Here is an 18,577-nt window from a genome sequence, read left to right as displayed (position 1 = left end):
TAGTCTGGAAATAATTAGTGAAAAGTCAGAAAGGTGGGAAGGTCATCAAGAGAGAGAGAGAGAGAGTCAGAAAAGAAGACTAATACACGTCAATGTTTGTGTGGAAATGGTGCGGGGAAAGAGAAGGTGACCCACAAAGCATCTTTAACAAAATAATAAAGGCAAAAGGCTCTGAACTTGTGAAATGACCTACTCAAACTGCCTGCTCTCTCAAAAGGACCCCAACTGTCTGTGACATTCCTTTTATTCCTGCTCCCCTTCCCTACACTCGTGATCCCGAGGGCTCCCCATCGGCCCCCATCCCCTCATTGGCACAGGGTTTGCGGGGGTGGTTGAGCAGCCTATGATGTTTGTTGGTGGGGCACTGCTTCCTTCGCTGTAGCAGCACCTGGTTGGTGGAGCTGTGCTGCAAAGGGATCCCGGGAGGGGGGCGAGGTGGAAGGGGTTTTGAAACTTACACTTATTTACCTTGTAACTGTGCTTGCCTCCATGGAGATGGCATTCACACCTGTGCTAAAGAGTGAGGCATGTGAGGATCTGTGAGTTATATTGCGTTTGTTGCGAGATGTAGAGTATAGAGAAGGTAGAGAGGGTGAAGGAAAAACAAACTTATGCCTACTCACACGAGCAACACACATCTATCCCCCATGTACATGATATAACTTAAATGCTAAACAGAATACAATGTTATAACTAACACTAATTATATGTGAATGTTCCCTTATTCTCCCAGGAGGTACACAAAGTCCTCACCAAACTCATAACCGTCACAATGCTTTAATGTAGAGAAAATGCTGCAACAGAACGAGGTGTGGAGTAAAGTTCCAAAAACAATACAACATAGAGCCACCAAGGGTTGTATACACTTTGCGAAATGTAATTAGGGGAAATTGTCCGGCAGCCAAAGGCCAAATTTCCCCCTAACCCCAAAATGTCTGATATAGTTTTTTTCTCTGCTGATTATTTATCATTGGGGTGGATATAATGAGATCGAGAGTGGTGTGGACTGGTCACCCTTGGGCAATTTTAAATATTCAAGATGGCGTCCAAGATGGCTGCCACGAAGGACCAAAATTCAAAAATTCCCATTATTCCAATGTTTTCTGCCATAGATCAATGATTTTTATGCCAAGATATATGTTTTGGGGTCCAATAATTTCGATAGAAAGGGTTTGAGAAGTAGTGGATGTACCGTTGCTATGGTAACTAGCAATATGGCTACCATTAAGTCGGTAAAAGGTGGTAAAAATGGCAAAACTGCCATAAATTTCAAGAAAATGTTTATTAGAGCATTATTTTTATTACAGCATGTGCGCTGTATACAATTGCACAGAGTTTGAAATGTCCCTGGTGTCCCGGTCGCCCCCCCCCCCCCCCGAGCCTCAAGTGAGCTAATGACAGCCGACTGGTAGCTGGCAGTGCGTAACCTAGATGGAAATGGCGACAATTGACGGAAATACCCGAGTGTTTCAATGGAAATTTGTGAAACTAATGTGTTGTATATGTGAAAACCATTGAATTTATTGCTTGACGGAAAAAAACAAGAAACGCTTCCCTCTCATGTACGAACGAACAAAAGACGTCATTTCGCGCCGAACACTGACAGCTAAGTTCTTCTTATGCCATCATTCTCTTTAATATTAGCCATAAACAAGTGTTTCGTCATGCATTAGTAGTTGAAATGTACTTACAATTATGGCAGATATTGGTGGCAAAGTGATAAGTGGTTCTTTCAATAACATTAGTGTACTCATTTGCTTCACCGCACATGCTGTATTGAAGGATTTCACTTGTATTCTAGGTATATGCTAATGACCACAATGTATTGGATAAAATAGGTTTGATGAGTTACGATTTTCTGTTGCCATGGTAACCATTTAAAATGACCATTCGGATTTTTGAAATAAGTGTTAAAGATATATAACATAAAACAGTTCATTTTTAGCCTTAGTTAAATGTTTTCTAACCCTTAAATCATGATGGGATGGATATGATAAATAAACTGTTTGATGTTGCCATGGTGACCACAAAGATTCTACCATAATGGGTACTGTAACGTTTTGATAAACATGTTTTTTCTACTAATATCACATTGATTACCATTACGTTTCAGATATTCTGATGACAATAGGAGTCTAAAGTTGGAATGACATGATGACGTGTACAGAGCATTCTTTCTCTCCCTAAAATTGTCAACATTAATACTTAATTAATATTTTCTTTCTTTGTTTTAATCTAGAGCTAAACCATGGAGCAGGGCTGCGTCTCTAAGTTCCGGTATGGCACTGAATGTGATGAGAAGACATCGCTCTCAGAGACTACTGGTGTGGCACGAATAGAAACGATTATCAATGCGAGCAAAGTTTATGGGGACACCTTGCATGTAGAACTTGAAACACAGCTTGCTGAAAATGAGAACTTGAAGATCTACTACCACAGAAACTGCGTGTCTCGGTATACATCAAAAACCAACCTCGCCAAGTATAAGAATAATGAGGGTGCCCTCCAGCCAAAAGATTACGACGGTCATCGTCAGTGTTTGACTTCAAGCTTCATTGCCTGTATTGTGGCAAAGCCTGTGAAATAAACAAGGATCCAAAGAATCCTCAAAGATGGAGACCAGCCTTCCTGTGTCGTTCAACCCATACTGAGTATGGTGGTAAGCCCTACAAAGAATAGCTTCTTGAAAAATGTAATTCTCGTAACGACTACTGGGCAAATGAAGTCCAAAGTCGCATTGAAGTTGCCGTCAGTGACTTGCATGCAGTTGACGCTCGTTATCACAAGGACTGCATGAGCTTGTTCTCACTGGAAGTGACTCTATGCCAGTGGAGATTAATAGTGGGGTCATCATCAAGCGTCAGGACATGAAAACAACGCAGGAGGAGGCGGATACCATGATTGTTCACCAAGTGGCAGAGGTGAAGGCTAAAAAAGTGCTTGTGGTTGCAGACGACACTGACGTATTTGTTCTTCTGCTTCACTTCACTTCTGCTTCACACTGTTTCTTCAACCTGTCTTGATGGTTTCGCCATTTCATGGTCGTGCAGTGATTGATATCAATGCTGCCGTTGACCAGCATCGTGAAATCATCCCAGACCTGTTAGCAACACATGGACTCACTGGTTGCGATACAGTGGCAACATACTTCAGAATTGGAAAGGCTGTGGCACTCAGAGTCCTGAGAGTTGGCGTTCATGCCCTAAGCCATATAGGTGACACAAGTCGCGTTCTGTTGGAGGTCACCTCACAGGCAACACCATTCATTCTGGCCTGTTATGGCCAGACTTAATGCACGTCATTGACAGAGGCATGCCAGAAAATGTGGGGAAGCAAAGTGGGCCGGAGTGTGGCTGGTGCACCAAAGCTGGCATCCTTGCCTCCAACAAATGAGGCATTCAAAGAAAATGTGGCCCGCGCTCACCTTCAGGTGGCAGTCTGGAGGAATGCACTGCAACCAGATCCACCGAGAATGCATCCAACAGCATTTGGATGGTCACGGGAAGATGGCTCCAAAACACTTTTCCCAACAACTCTTTCCAATGACATCCCTCTAGCACCAGATGATTTACTGAAACTCGTCAGATGTTCTTGCAGTGGTGAGATCCCATGCAAGACACAAATATGTGGTTGCAACAGTGCAAACCTTGCCTGCTCAGTGTTCTAGGCATGTCAGGGTGGCCAGGGTTGTTTCAACGAAAGAACAAAGCAGGTTCTACAGGCAGACGACGATGACGAAAATGACGATGTCTCTCAACTGAACCCGGGGACGTATACACATCTGTATCCATCTGAAAATACCCAATGACCCATTGTGTCAGAACATTAATTTTGTGACACCACTCTAAACTGAAATATCTGCAAGGCAAATCTTGAACCTGTGCAGATAATGAGAGCAAAGATACATCTAGATACATCTTGACTCCTCTGACAGCTGAAGATAGATTGTTTTCTTACATGAACATTCGTGTGTGTTCACGTAGTTTCTTTAATGGTAGTTGTCACCTACATGTAATTTATGGTATTCTCGATGCAATTCCATTTTTGATATTCTTTGCAATCTCTGTGGTCAATTTGATAGCATTTCCTGTGGTCATCTTGTATGGCCCTAAATGATAATATCCAGGAACAAATCATACTGCTCTTTGTTGTTCATCTTTGTTGTTTAGTTTCGGCCATCAAAGCGGTCGTTTTGGAAGCTATTTAAGGTGGTTACCATGGCAACAGAAAATCTTAAACTCATTCATCCTTTTTATCGAATTTATTGTAGTCTATGTTATATAGCTAGGAAATACAAAGAATGTTCTATTCATATTATCTTGGACGTTATGGCAGTTTTGTCATTTTTACCGCCTTTATGGTAGCCATATTGCTTAATTACCATAGCAACGGTACATCCAATACTTCTCAAACCCTTTCTATTTTTTTTTTTTTGTATACCTTGGTCGAGGCTCGTATGAGAGCTAACACACAACTCACAGCAAGGAGGCATGAGACAAGAGGGGCGGGAGTGGAAGGGACAAAACAGTGGGGAACAGACACATTAGGTGAACTGTGGAAGGGAGAGGGATGGGGATGGGACAGGGAACATGGCGAAGAGAAGATGGACATTTCGGGGACTTTCAGGAAGGAAAGCAGGAGAAATGAAGGAAGTGGGCTTGGGTGGATTATCGGGGGTAGAAAAGATCGAGGATTTGGATGGGGGAAGATAAGAGGTGGTGGTGAACAGCTGTTTTGAAAGCCTGGAGGGAAGAATGGGAAAGAATAGAGTGAGGAAGTTTATTCCAAAGGTGGGAAAAAAGAGGAATGAAAGAGTGAAGATGAGCAGTGATTTTTAATTTTGGTAGTTTTACCAGAAGGGGGTTGTTGGTGGACCTTGAGCGCCCTGTGGAAATGTGGTGGGGACAAATTGCAGAGAGAGCAGGGGGGGGCAAGGCTGGAGAGGAGTCGGTAGAAGACAGAAAGACTACCAACCAACCTGCGGTGATTGAGTGAGAGGCCCAAAGACTCAGCTTCATTGCGGGAGATGCCGATGATCTTAAATGCCCTGGTTTCGACAGCGTGAAGCCGAGAAAGGTGGGAGGCAGGAGCACCAGCCCAGAGGGGAGAGCAGTACTCCATCAGGCTACGGACAAAAGCTTTGTAAGTGGTGAGGAGCTCAAGAGGGCCGAGGAAGGACTTAGCACGACGGAGGATTCCCAGTCGGCGACTGGCTTTTGAGGCGAGGTTGGAAATGTGACTTTCCCAGGAAAGGTCATGGCAGATAGTGAGACCTAGAAGCTTGAAAGAAAAGACTTCTTCCAGAGGATTGTTGAGAAAGTGGATGGGGGGGTTTTGTAAACGGTCCTTTCGAAGAGACATAGTGAGAGTGTGAGATTTGTCTGGATTGAAAGACATGTTCCACGTGTTGGACCAGTTTGTGATTTTATCCAGATCTGCAGTGAGCGAAGAAGCTGCTGCTTGCCGGTCTGAGGGATGACAGATGGTACGGCAGAGGGTGGAGTTGTCGGCAAAGAGAAATAGAGGATTTTCCAGAGAGTCCGAGAGATCATTGATGAAAACCAGAAAAAGAACAGGGCCCAGAACGCTACCTTGAGGAACTCCAGCCTGCACAGGAAGAGGGGATGAAAGAACTCCATTTAGGGCCACACGTTGACTGCGACAGGAGAGGGAGTCTGCGAGCCATGAGTGGAGATGGCCTTGAATACCATGGGAAGAGAGTTTGGTGAGTAGGGCAGGGTGCCAGACTGTGTCAAAAGCACGTGATATGTCCAGGGATACGGCTCGGATTTCCTGTCTGGCATTGAGGACCTCCATCCATTGATGGGAGAGCAGAAGCAGCATATCCAGGGTAGAGTGACCTGGTCTGAAACCAAATTGATGATTGGAAATCAAGCCATTGGAGAAGAGGAAGGATTTCATGTCTGAAGCGATGATGGATTCCATCACCTTGCTGATGATTGGGAGAAGGCTGATTGGTCTGTAGTTACAGGGATCTGTTTTTGCACCTTTTTATGCAGGGCAGTGATGTTAGCAGATTTCCAAGCAGATGGCAGATGACCTTGGGCAAATGAGAGGGTGAATAGAACAGAGAGAGGGTGAGCAAGAGCAGAAGAGCAGGCTTTGAGGACACGTGGGCTGATGCCGTCTGGACCGGTTGCAGAATCTGACTCGAGGTTTGAAAGCAAGCTCTCCACCTTGTCAGGAGAAAAGGATACAGAGTCCAGGGACAGTTGGGTGCGACTGGGTAAAGTGGGTAGAGATAGTGATGGGTTTAGGACACAAGATTTAGCTGCAAACACCGAGTTTAGACATTCAGCTTTATCACGTGTGGAATCAGCAGTGCGGCCATTTGAGGTAAGGGAGGGGATGGAGGGGGAACATACACCAGAAACAGATTTGATTAAACGCCACCAGGATTTTGAGGAGGGAGAGAGGTTTGAGAGTTCAGACTTGAGATGAGAAAGATGTTGTTTTCTGGCTCTCCTGAGGGTAGATACACACTTGTTCCGAGCTTTGTGGAAAAAACTGAGATTGCCCTCAGTTGGGTTTGCTTTCCATGAGGAAAAGGCATTGAATCCATTTGACACAAAAACATATATCTTGGCTAAAACATCATTGCTTTATGGCAGAAAACATTAAAATAATAGGAATTTTCGAATTTTAGTCCTTCGCGGCAGCCATCTTGGACGCCATCTTGAATATTTAAAATTGCTCAAGGATGACAGGTCCACAACCACCCTAGATCTCATTATATACACCACAAATATGAATAATCAGCATAGAAAAAAACTATATCAGAGAATTAGGGGTCACTCCCCTTGGCTGTCAGACTAAAACATCTTCAACTACAAGGAAACAGTCCAATCTATCGACGTGGAGGAATGGTTGGATAATATTCCATATTTAAAAATCCACATCATAAACACATTATCACAGGTAATCTCAGAAGAGTGAAAAATATACAATTACGTGCATTACTTCCAAAAGGACCAGGTTATAGAGAAAACAAAAAGTATTAACTGGAATAAAGCAATAGAACTTACAATGATAGGACTGATGGAATGAATGAGAGAACAATTTGATTATAAAATACCAAACATACAAATGACTATGGTTTGAGGAGGTGGAGGAACATGTAAAAATAAGAGTTGTGGATTTGAAAAGAAAAGTTGGAATTGCTAATCCGAAGGTAATTTTTTTAACAATCTGGAAACGCATAATTATTTAAAACAGCTTCAAACACAATATGTTATTGTTCCAATTGATAGCAAATAATAATATTGCATTTGTATGCAAAATATTCTACATTCAAACACTTTTGGAAGAATTGGGCTTACAAACTGTCCTTTCAAAGACCGATATAATTGATAAAATAGACTTGAATATAACACCATATATATACATATATAGATGTGTGTGTGTATGTATATATATATATATATATATATATATATATATATATATATATATATATATATATATATATATATATATATATATATATATATATATATATATATATATATATATATATATAATATGCCTGGTGTTGGCGCAGTGGTTAGGGCAGCGGCTTGGGATCCAATAGGTCCTGAGTTCAAGCCCCGTTGGGCCACTGAATTAATACACCAGGGGGTTGACTCAGCCTGTCATCCTTCCGAGATCGGCGAAATGAGTACCAGTATACTGGGCCGGTGTATACCCTGGTTAAAATAGGTGTACCATATCCCTGTGTCGTAAGAGGCGACCAGGGTTGCGTCAGGAAGGGCATCCGGCGTAAAACGTGCCAAATCACGATGTGGATCATACGGATTATCCGCTGTGGCGACCCCTAACGGGAGCAGCCGAAAGAGGAAGAAGAAGAAGATATGTATATGTATGTATATATATATATATATATATATATATATATATGTATATATATATATATATATGTATATATATATATATATATATATGTATATATATATATATATATATATATATTTTTTTTTTTTTTTTTTTTAATATATATATATATTTTTTTAATATATATATATATTTTTTTAATATATATATATATATTTATATATATATATATATATATTCATATATATTTGTATATGTATATATATATATATATATATATATATATATATATATATATATATATATATATATATATATATATATATATATAGATATCATATATACGCCACTCAAAGCAAGAAGACTTGGTTTCAGATAAACACCGTAAATTACCATTCATTTTCTGGATCCCAAAAATGCACAAAAAACCCTTACAAATGAGGTTCAGCATCACAAGTAGAGAATGCAGTTTTAAAATATTGTCGGGTAGTTGACATTGTTACCTGCATAATCCATGAGCATCAGCTTGTTCTTGTCACCGAACCAACTCTTCCGCTAAGTTTTGTCGAAATCCATCCACAATGTTTTTGAAATATGCTGTATATCGTTTTTGGTCCTGTCTCTCAATGGTGAAGAATAAGTTTTGTAAAATTAAACATTTCTCATATCCTAATCTTCACCTAAATTGAATCAATTAATCCTTATAATACACACTGAACCTGTCCACCAAATATCGTCTAAATCAGTCCACAACTTTTTTAGATATCCTGGTCACAGAAAAACAGACAGGGGTGAAAACGACCTTTGTGCACCTTCGTTGGCAGAGGTAACTAACAACTTTGTGAAGGTGTGGAAACATCTTCAGATTAATTGATGATTTATTGGCAATTAATGATGGATTTTCATTTGATCAGCTACATGATTATAAACAGTGTATCCAAAGTAGCTCAAAATTAAAAAGGAAAACTAAACTTGCACTTTAGCTTCCTTTTTAGAATTACAACTCGATATCAATAATAATAAATCTCACACCAAATTATTTGTAAATGAAATGCTTTTCCATTCCACATTGTACGAATGCCTTTCTTTGAGAGCAGCGTTCCTAAAAAAGCTGTTCTATGGTATGGTTGCAGGTGAAAATGGAAAGGCACTCTGTAGAGCGTATTGTTGTGGAGTCGTGCGTCGGCGGCGAGCACGACCGCAAGGTGGAGCAGTAGTGTCAGCTCCACCGAACACCTGGAATCTTGATCGTACTCCTCGGAGAACTCGGAAAGGCACGGGTCCCTTACAGGACCATGAATCGCCAATAATTCGGCCGCGTGGAATAGGGTCGATTGCCAATTTCAATTTACCTAAATATCCACGCAGCAAAGCTACCGGGGAATTCACACCCTCGGCAGGCCTCGAGCAGAACGAGCCGTTATCGTGCGTAACTCGAGCGGGTGGTTACCAAGACCCGTCGGTCCAAATGCACAAGTTACTGTTTCCCAATTTCCCAACACACACCGTGCTAAGCCAATGAAAGAAATGACAGGGAACGAGCTGATACATTGAACAAAATGGATATTTATTTACAATAGGCAGGGAGGGGAACACAGAAGAGCAGAGTTATCTGACTATAAAATAAATGGGAATTTATACACAAGCACTTGTGCAGTTGCTACTTAAAGACACACACACACACACACACACACACACACACACACACACACACACACACACACACACACACACACACACACACACACACACACACACACACAGAAATGGACCCCGTCGGGTCTTTATTGAAGGCTTCCAGCTCGAGGACAGGTGAGTTGGAGACCAGAGCCTGTGCTTGGCCTGTCCACCTCGTGTGGTCTTCGACGATCCGGCTCGGCGGGACTCTATCCCGCAACACGATGCCGTTCCAAGCACCAGGTACTGCGCTCTCCAACCGGCCACGCACCAATCGAACAAGACCAAGGAGATCAGAGACGACGATGATCCAGCTCGGCGGGACTCGAACCCGCGACACGATGATGATGACCACCACGACGACCATGACCCTCATTTACCACCTCCACTTCCCAGCTGGCGTTCCTTCTTTATTCCTTTTTCCTCTGGGGTGAGCAAATCGCTGTCTGAGGCGCTCTCCACCCTCATTGAATGGGGCGTCGTGGGAAAGTCGCTCTCTGTGGCAATCTTAATCCCATTGGCCGGGGTGCCGTGGGAAAGTCGCTCTCTGTGGCAATCTCAATCCCGTTGGCAGGGATGCCGTGGGAAGGTCGCTCTCTGTGGTGTGATTGGACAAGGGGCACGCCCCTGCGTAGCTAAGCTAAATAATCTACGTAGCTAAGCTACGTCCCCACTACACGTTCCATGTCTGTCCATGTCTCCCGAATCCATTACTTATTCTTCACCGGAGTCCCGGACTGAGGCGATGGAAATCTCCGCCCACGTACGTGGCCGAACGCACTTGGGCTATGGCATCGGTGTGTGAAGTGAATATTTGTGGTAAACGAAACTCCGCAGCGCACGCATGTAATTCCCGTTAGACACACCTAGAGGACCCTATCAATAAACACATACTTATCGAGATAACTAAGCTTAGGGGACATGAATGTTGTGTGCTCATGGCTGCCAGATTCGTAACACTATCCTCTCCCCTTTTTACAGACTCGTCCCAAGTCGTTGAATTTTTGTGTGACCAGCATGTGTAAGTTTTCCCCTAGTACGATTTACCTACGGATCCCTGAGTGCGACGTTTTTTTATACGTGTCCCAAAAATAAATAACCTAGTGCGCTGCGTAACTAACTAATACTCACATGGACAACTTAAATTAATTGCCGGCGCTAAGACGAACAACAAGTGGGTTAATAACTTATTTATAATCTTAACTAATATTTACACTAACCATGGTACAGGACCGGTGATGTGTGGAAGAAAAAGTCACAAGTCGTTGCAAAGTCATTGGTGCAGGGGAATGGATGGAGATGGTCTAGACTCTAGATGCAAACACAAATGAACACACGGGCTGCTCAATGCAGTCCAATAGATGTGGCTGCCTGCAGGACAGTCCTTGCAAAACACACTCGATGGTCCTGGCGGACATGGATAGTTGGTGACGTGGGGCAATGCAAACAGGGTAGCAGGCATGGATGGGGTCATGACAAAGGCAGGCAAATGAGGCATGGCAAGGCAAGGCAATGCGGACCAGGAGCCGTAGCACAACAGGCCGGAATGTGAAGCTGGCCGGCCTCTGATCTCGTTCTGTGAGGTTGTGTGGAGGGAGTGCGGTGGTGCCGACTGCTCTGAAAACGCGCTCGGTCCTAACCTACGGTCTCCCCCCAACTTATCGCCTTTGTCTGTCTTTGTCCATACCCACTCCCTTAATTTGCAACGACAAAACAACAAAATTTAGCCCCTTTTTATTTTATTTTATTTCTTTTTTTTTCTTATAATTTCGTCTCCCGAACCCCCTTTCTGTCTGTCCGGCTAACCTATCCTGTCAACCTCGCCGACTCCCAACCCTAAAATCCTTTTTGGAGGGGAATAGGGAGAGACAAGCGTCCTGTATCGAGGCCCAACGAAGCCTCAGAATAGCCTCCCACAGATTTCAGCAATCTTCCCCAAGGTGGGTCCAGTGGCCGATGGAGAGCGAAGGGATGGATGGTGCGAAGGGGTACATTTCCTAATTATCCTAGCACTTATTAACCTTAAACTACCCCGGGGCTTTCCATACGCCTGGCTCTTTAAACTATAGGTTCTAAAAACCATGATTCCTGTCGCCTGTGTTGGTGTCCATTATAATTTGGGCCCTGCCCACAAATTTTCACTCGTGCCCTCGCACAATTTCACGGCTGGGCAGCGTGGCTCACTTGGCAGGGATTTCCCTCCTGCCAGACTCCAACTACGGCACCCCCGGGCCCTGAGGCTGTCTCCGAGCATACCTACTCCCCATGAACGCGGGGGGTTGCCCTTCCTGGCATTGCTCTCTGTGGCCCCCCTCTGATGCCCACGTGGCATTTTGGCACTACGGTTCCCGTTCCGCGGGTTGCCCGTGCCCACTACACTATCCTGGTCCCTTGGACCCTTGGCCTACTCTGGCCGACTGTCCGGTGCCCGGGTGCCCTCAACTCGATACTCACCTTTCAACAGCCACGCTTCCAGCTGGTCCATGGACTCCTGCACCCCTCCAAATGGGTTTTGTGCCTTCATACACCACCAACAACAAAACGACCTCCTTTTGGTAAATTTAACTAACCCACTAACTAACATTAAACTGACCCCGGGGTCACTTGGGTGGAAGTCACTCCTCCCCCCACTCATTCATTCGCACCATGCATTTCCCATTCACTCCATTTACACACTCGTGCCCGCTGAACCATACTCACTCATCACACACATTCTTTTCATTTTTCGATTCACACTCTACCTATGTTCCCCTAACTATCTCGTGCTCCCTCGTCATCCCTTACTCTAATGCACGTTCCATTTAATCTACGTAGCTAAGCTACGTCCCCACTACACGTTCCATGTCTGTCCATGTCTCCCGAATCCATTTTTCATTCTAAATCTGAACTAAATTCCCACTAACTAGTCCACGGGCCCCATGGAGGACAGCTCATTTCCCCATGAAGCCGGTCTATCTAAGCTAAACCCATCCCGCGAAGCTATTGCTCCTATGTCCAAGCAGGATGTCTTCCACATCCCTGCCGGGCCATGTACTTGGAGCGAGGCTTTTGTTTTTTTTTTGCACCGCCAAGGCGGTGATCTACCATTCATTTGCCCGTCCCTTCCGATGGGCGATAATCGAGGCCTTGTCGTCGCCCCATCAAGCGCTCGCCTTTGAGGGATTCCCCACGCGAGCCAACGTGTGCAGCTTACCCGCAATTCGCACTGGGAAATCCCTGGTGACGTCACTCACCCACGGAACCTGCCAGGCTTGCCATGCAGGCGCGCCCGAATGTGTCGTGCCGGGGTCTCGCTCCTTGCGTTCCGCGAACGGAACACGTGGCGCGCAGCACGTGGTGCCTCGCACACGCGCTCGCATGGGGACCCCTCTTTGCCAAATTCAAACAACACTCGCCACCATTTTAGCCGTCCATGAGGCCTTGTTGAATCCCACGCGGAGCGTTTCCACGCCAGATTCCCACCACGAAGACGCACGCGCGAGGGCCGCTCGCTAAATGCGAAACGGGCCCCATACGCGATGTCCCCGAAATACTTATTAGCGGCCCATTCGGCTTGCTATACCTGTCTCTCGTCTGGGTCGGTCCATGTACCAATTCCTCATGCACTCACGCACGCCATGACACTCGCATTCTGCACACATTTCAACACACTCGCAACACTCATACACTTCACCACACACTCCGGGACAATCACATCGGGGATTCGCGTTACCACAAGAAATCCCGGGGGTTCCATAACCCCCAAGCTCTGCGTGTACCCATTTACATCACTCACCCGCTCAACCTCGTTCGGCCCGACCAGACTCACCTCGTCGCAATCTGCCGAAATAGAGCTTACAATCTCCCTCTGTCCCTGAAGGAGGCTATCCTGATGCTCGCACCGGGTCACAAGACATTCCCCATGCTCAACCTCATTGTCCCTTTCTAATCCTACGTGTGTGTTCTTTATCTTTGTTTCCTTGTATTTCGTTCACCTTTTCCTGTTCTACCTCTCGTGTCTCTGGTGTTCCCTCCTTTGTCTCCTGCGTCTCCCTTTGTGTCTCTGTGAATTTTTCCGTCGTCCCCTCATGTTCATTAGTTTCTTCCTTTGTCTCTTAATTTTTCCGTCATCCCCTCGTGTCTCATCCGACACGTCTCCCCATCATTTGTGGTGGCGTCGCTCGTCGTCCCGACCTTACCCGTCCCCATTGCTGGCCGGACACATTCCACACTCGCCCCTCGTCGGTTTGGTCGCTCCGCCACGTAGTTCCGCCATTATGCCTCTTATGCCCGCCTGCAGGTTTAACCCCACACAATGCATTTCACCCCTGACCTCATTTTCTGCTCCAAATCCCCCCTTCATGCTTTCCGCACTCGCGTCCATTTTGTTTTCAATCACTTGCATGTTCGCTTTTATTTCTTGCGCATTTGCGTCCATTTTGGCATCCATCCGTTGCACATTCACATTCATTTCGTTTTGCATTTCTGCCAAATGAACTCGGCGCAGCCGATCCGCCATGATGGTGTGCGGAACCAGCCGGAGTCGGGGAGGAAATTTGACGGAGGGGCGCTCTTTATGAACTCTGGGTCCGATCGCGGGGAAAGTTCCTGCATGGGGGTGTGCTGGACCATGGATTCTACTACACTTACCTCTAAATCCACCTGTTTCAGCCCATCTTGGTTCGCCATGTTGCGTGTTGAGAATAAAATGTCACTCGTCGCAATTTGGGGGACACGGGGGGAGGGTTGCTCCCTCCACCCCTGATCCGAATCCCGTGAATTTCGTGGAGGCAGAGGGGTTCGAAACCCGCTCCTGACACCAATTTGTTGTGGAGCTGGGCGTCGGCGGCGAGCACGACCGCTAAGTGGAGCAGTAGAGTCAGCTCCACCGAACACCCGGAATCTAGATCGTGCTCCTCGGAGAACTCCGAAAGGCACGGATCCCTTACAGGACCGTGAATCGCCAATAATTTGGCCGCGTGGAATAGGGTCGATTGCCAATTTCAATTTACCTAAATATCCACGCGGCAAAGCTACCGGGGAATTCACACTCTCGGCAGGCCTCGAGCGGAACGAGCTGTTATCGTGCTCGAACCGTGCGTAACTCGAGCGGATGGTTACCAAGACCTGTCAGTCCAAATACACAATTTACCGTTTCCCAATTTCCCAACACGCACCGTGCTAAGTCAATGAAAGAAATGACAGGGAACGAGCTGATACATTTAACAAAATGGATATTTATTTACAATAGGCGGGGAGGGGAACACAGAAGAGCAGAGTTATCCAACTATAAAATAAATGGAAATTTATACACAAGCACTTATACAGTTGCTACTTAAAGACGGGCCCACATACAGACACACACACGGAAATGGACCCCGTCGGGTTTTTATTGAAGGCTTCCAGCTCGAGGACAGGTGAGCTGGAGACCAGAGCCTGTGATTGGACCTGTCCACCTCGTGTGGTCTTCGACGATCCGGCTCGGCGGGACTCGATCCCGCAACACGATGCCGCTCCAAGCACCAGGTACCGCGCTCTCCAACCGGCCACGCACCAATCGACCAAGACCAAGGAGAAGATCAGAGACGACGATGATCCAGCTCGGCAGGACTCAAACCCGCGACACGATGATGATGACCACCACGACCCTCCTTTACCACCTCCACTCCCACCCTGGCGTTCATCCTTTATTCCTTTTTCCTCCGGGGTGAGCAAATCGCCGTCTGAGGCGCTCTCCACCCTCATTGGACGGGGTGCCGTGGGAAAGTTGCTCTCTGTGGCAATCTCAATCCCATTGGCCGGGGTGCCGTGGGAAGGTCGCTCTCTGTGGTGTGATTGGACAAGGGGCAAGCCCCTGCCTTCCTGGGCCGAGTCCCGGTCTGAGGCGATGGAAATCTCCGCCCACGTACGTGGCCGAACGCACGTGGGCTCAGGCGTCGGTGTGTGAAGTGAAGTGAAGGAGATTTGTGGTAAACGAAACTCTGCAGCGCACACATGTAATTCCCGTTAGACACAGGTGGAGGACCCTATCTATAAACACATACTTATCGAGATAACTAAGCTTAGGGGACCTGAATGTTGTGTGCTCATGGTTGCCAGATTCGTAACAGTATTACCTCCGCCAGGCTGAACAGTTTGTTTTGTATTGTTCCAGATAGGCCGGATCTGGATCCAGACCTTCACCAAACAGAATTGGATTGTTTTTGCCATCTAACCAACTCATCCACCTGGTGTTGTGAACTCGTCCACACCTTTATGAGATGTCGTGCTTTATATTGTTTTTGTTTTGGCCCCATCTCTCAGTGGTGCAGAATCACTGAAAAATTAATAAATTATTGCATCCGGATTCGGATCTTGACCAAAATTGAATTGATTCGTCCTTCTCATTCACACACCCAACCTGTCCGCTAAATTTCGTCTGAATCAGTACACATCACTTTGAGATATCCTGCTCACAGACGTGTGAAAACAAACCTCCGTCCACCTTAGGTGGCGGAGGTAATAATTAGGACCGTGAGAACAACTACACACAGCACTGATCTTATCTGTAGATTAAAACAGCAAGTCAGACAAATGTTAACACAGGGAGCTACAACCACGGAGCATTCCCCCCAAACATATTGGTGGCGCGTTCGGGTACCGCGTATCAATTATACCAAGGTACCGAGAGACCGGAGCCTCAATTCCTCTCCTGTCTTGTTTCAATTCCTCTTCATCGGGTTTTCTGTGTCTGTGTGCGTGTGTGTGTGTCCTGGCACCTGTCTATATAAGAGCCTGCAGAAGATTGTTATTATTATTATTATTATTTTTGGGTAAAGTCTGCTCTGCGTCCGCTTTCATAAGTTGTTTGTTTATTGTCGCACCACACTCTTCTTCCCGATCTCTACTTGCACACCCCAATAAATCTTGATCGTACCACATACCTTCCCTCCCGCATTGTTAGTAAATTATTATTAGAAATGTTCCCTGCTCGTTTTTGTCTTTTCCTTCATCGGTCCAGCATGGTCCGAATCTGTGCTTAGCCGGGACTTTATTCCCAACAATCCGTTCCTTTTAGCCGGAACGTCCTTGGCAATGCCGCTCGGCTGCATCCGGTCCGGTAGAGTGATCTATTTCGGGCAAGGCGTACCGAGAGCGTGTTCCCCGGTAATTACATCACGTGGTTATTTTTAGGTAACTGGAGAAACTAGACGGAGGACCCCAAGTTGCGTGGTTGATTTATTGGCGTCCACGTTCGGTTAAGCAATCCGCCACGTCACGGAAATTATCCGTGTGCGACGGCCTACAATTCCGGGGAGTCTGGTGGGAGCTGAGATAGCTTTCCTCCCTGAGTGGTCTTCTCACCCGACCCCCGGCCCGCAACAATATTATAAAACGACACCAAATAGAATCAGTAAAATACAATATGAATATTGAAAATATTATTAATGAGATATTTATATATGTATATATATATACATGATTAAAAAAAAAAAACTTAGTTTTAGCTATTATCATTGTTTACAAAGAGGCAGTGTAGTTTGTAGAAACACTGCAATTAGTAACTGTTGATATTTGAATAATGGCTCGATTCAGTGGTCAGTCGGATGGATGTGCTGGTTGGTGGCAGGTCAGGTATGGGAGCATGCGCCGGAGCAGCATGTCACTGCGTCCACTTTCCATCGGTACTCCAGGGGCCTTCGTCTGGCCATCCCCCAGGCAGATGCCTTGTCCATCCCATCTCCTTGAGAAACTGATCAACCTGCTGCAAACACGAGGCACGTGGTCAGCCCATTGGCATCCTCCACTCACGATGCTCCCTCGCTGAGAGAATCTGGTGAGCAGAATCAGTGTCAGGAAAATGAGCCACATGTCTATACAGCCGCAGCTGACACTCATGGATTATGCAGGTAACAAATCTCATTTTAGTCCCTCTCAGCAACCGCTCGTTGGACACAGTCTCACCAGCGATAGCCAAGCATTCTCCGAAGAGACCTGGTACCAAAGCAATTAAATCTCCGTCTCAAATCCCTGGTCAGAGTCCAAGTTTCACATCTGCAGAGCAAGACTGGAAGCACCAAGGAGCTGAAGAATCGGGCTTCCGTCATCCTGCAGAGGTACCAACAGCGGCACACCCCATGATGGTATCACCACATCGCACAGCACTCTCAGTCCCAGAGTATAGTTCAGACATCAGATTGATCAGTTTTGGTGGCACCCCACGAAGACCAAGAATCCTCCAGAGGGCATCCTGATTCACTGAATCGAATGCTTTGCAGAGGTCAACATTGGCTGCGAGCAGCCCCTGCCGGAACTCTCATCTGCATTCCGTGAGGACCCGAAGGACAAGGATGCGGTCAATCGTTGACCTCTTTAGTGAAAAGCCTGACTGCTCCAGTGGGGCAGATAACAGCAATTTTTGAGAGGAATCATGCAAATGATGATACAAGCATCAAATTTGGCACATTTGTTCTCCAGGGGATTCTAATCAAATCTGCCTGATTGGCCATTGGAAAATCCAAATTTTGAAAAATTTGAAGAAAAAAAAAAATTCAAAAAAGTCAAAATCACGAATCAATGTTGGATGCTGGCTGAGATTGGTGAATGTTTCAGAAACATCATCAAATACGTTCGAAGTCTGCCATGCAGTTTTCTTCCCTTTACCGCGGAAGGCAGACACGACGTCACATCCAGTGAACGCATGGAAGTATGGGATCCCTCTCGCTTTCTCAGGCCCTATTGCAGAAACTACCTCATGGACTGGAATCCATCGTGCCTTGGCTCCTTGGCCAAAGGCAATCCACATGTTCTCAAGACCTAGTTCCTGTAAGGATGGCAGTACAGATATTGCTATGACTAGTACGTCCGTGTCATTAGCCTTAATGATAATGGACTTGCTACCATCCGTCGTTGCATCCCTGGCGTGTACAAATATTCGAGTGTCAGCTTCTTCATGACAACATGGAGACACCGCATCCAGTGACTTCCTTGTGTTGCTAATGGCATCTTCTCCTTTTGTGACAATGACTGTGCTTGTCGTCTGTGCTTCACACATCTTTACCGCAAGGAAGTGAAACAGCTCAGTCTTGTT

The 18,577-nt window shown here is 45.8% G+C and overlaps 1 protein-coding gene and 1 pseudogene across 5 annotated transcripts in view; both read left to right on the top strand.

Annotated features, from left to right (window-relative positions):
- The window catches only part of LOC147021489 (ATP-dependent chromatin remodeler CHD2-like), a 128,035-nt gene that overhangs the window by 71,372 nt on the left and 38,086 nt on the right, over positions 1 to 18,577 (top strand). The window lies entirely within an intron of this gene.
- Positions 2,778 to 4,138, top strand: LOC147021490 (uncharacterized; annotated as a pseudogene).

This window comes from Eptatretus burgeri, chromosome 8, assembly GCF_056783735.1.
Source record: "Eptatretus burgeri isolate ZD-2024b chromosome 8, Ebu_testis_v1, whole genome shotgun sequence".
NCBI classification, from domain to species: Eukaryota; Metazoa; Chordata; class Myxini; order Myxiniformes; family Myxinidae; genus Eptatretus; species Eptatretus burgeri.
Note: the sequence above shows the minus strand (reverse complement) of the source record. Positions and strands in the feature narration are given on the sequence as shown.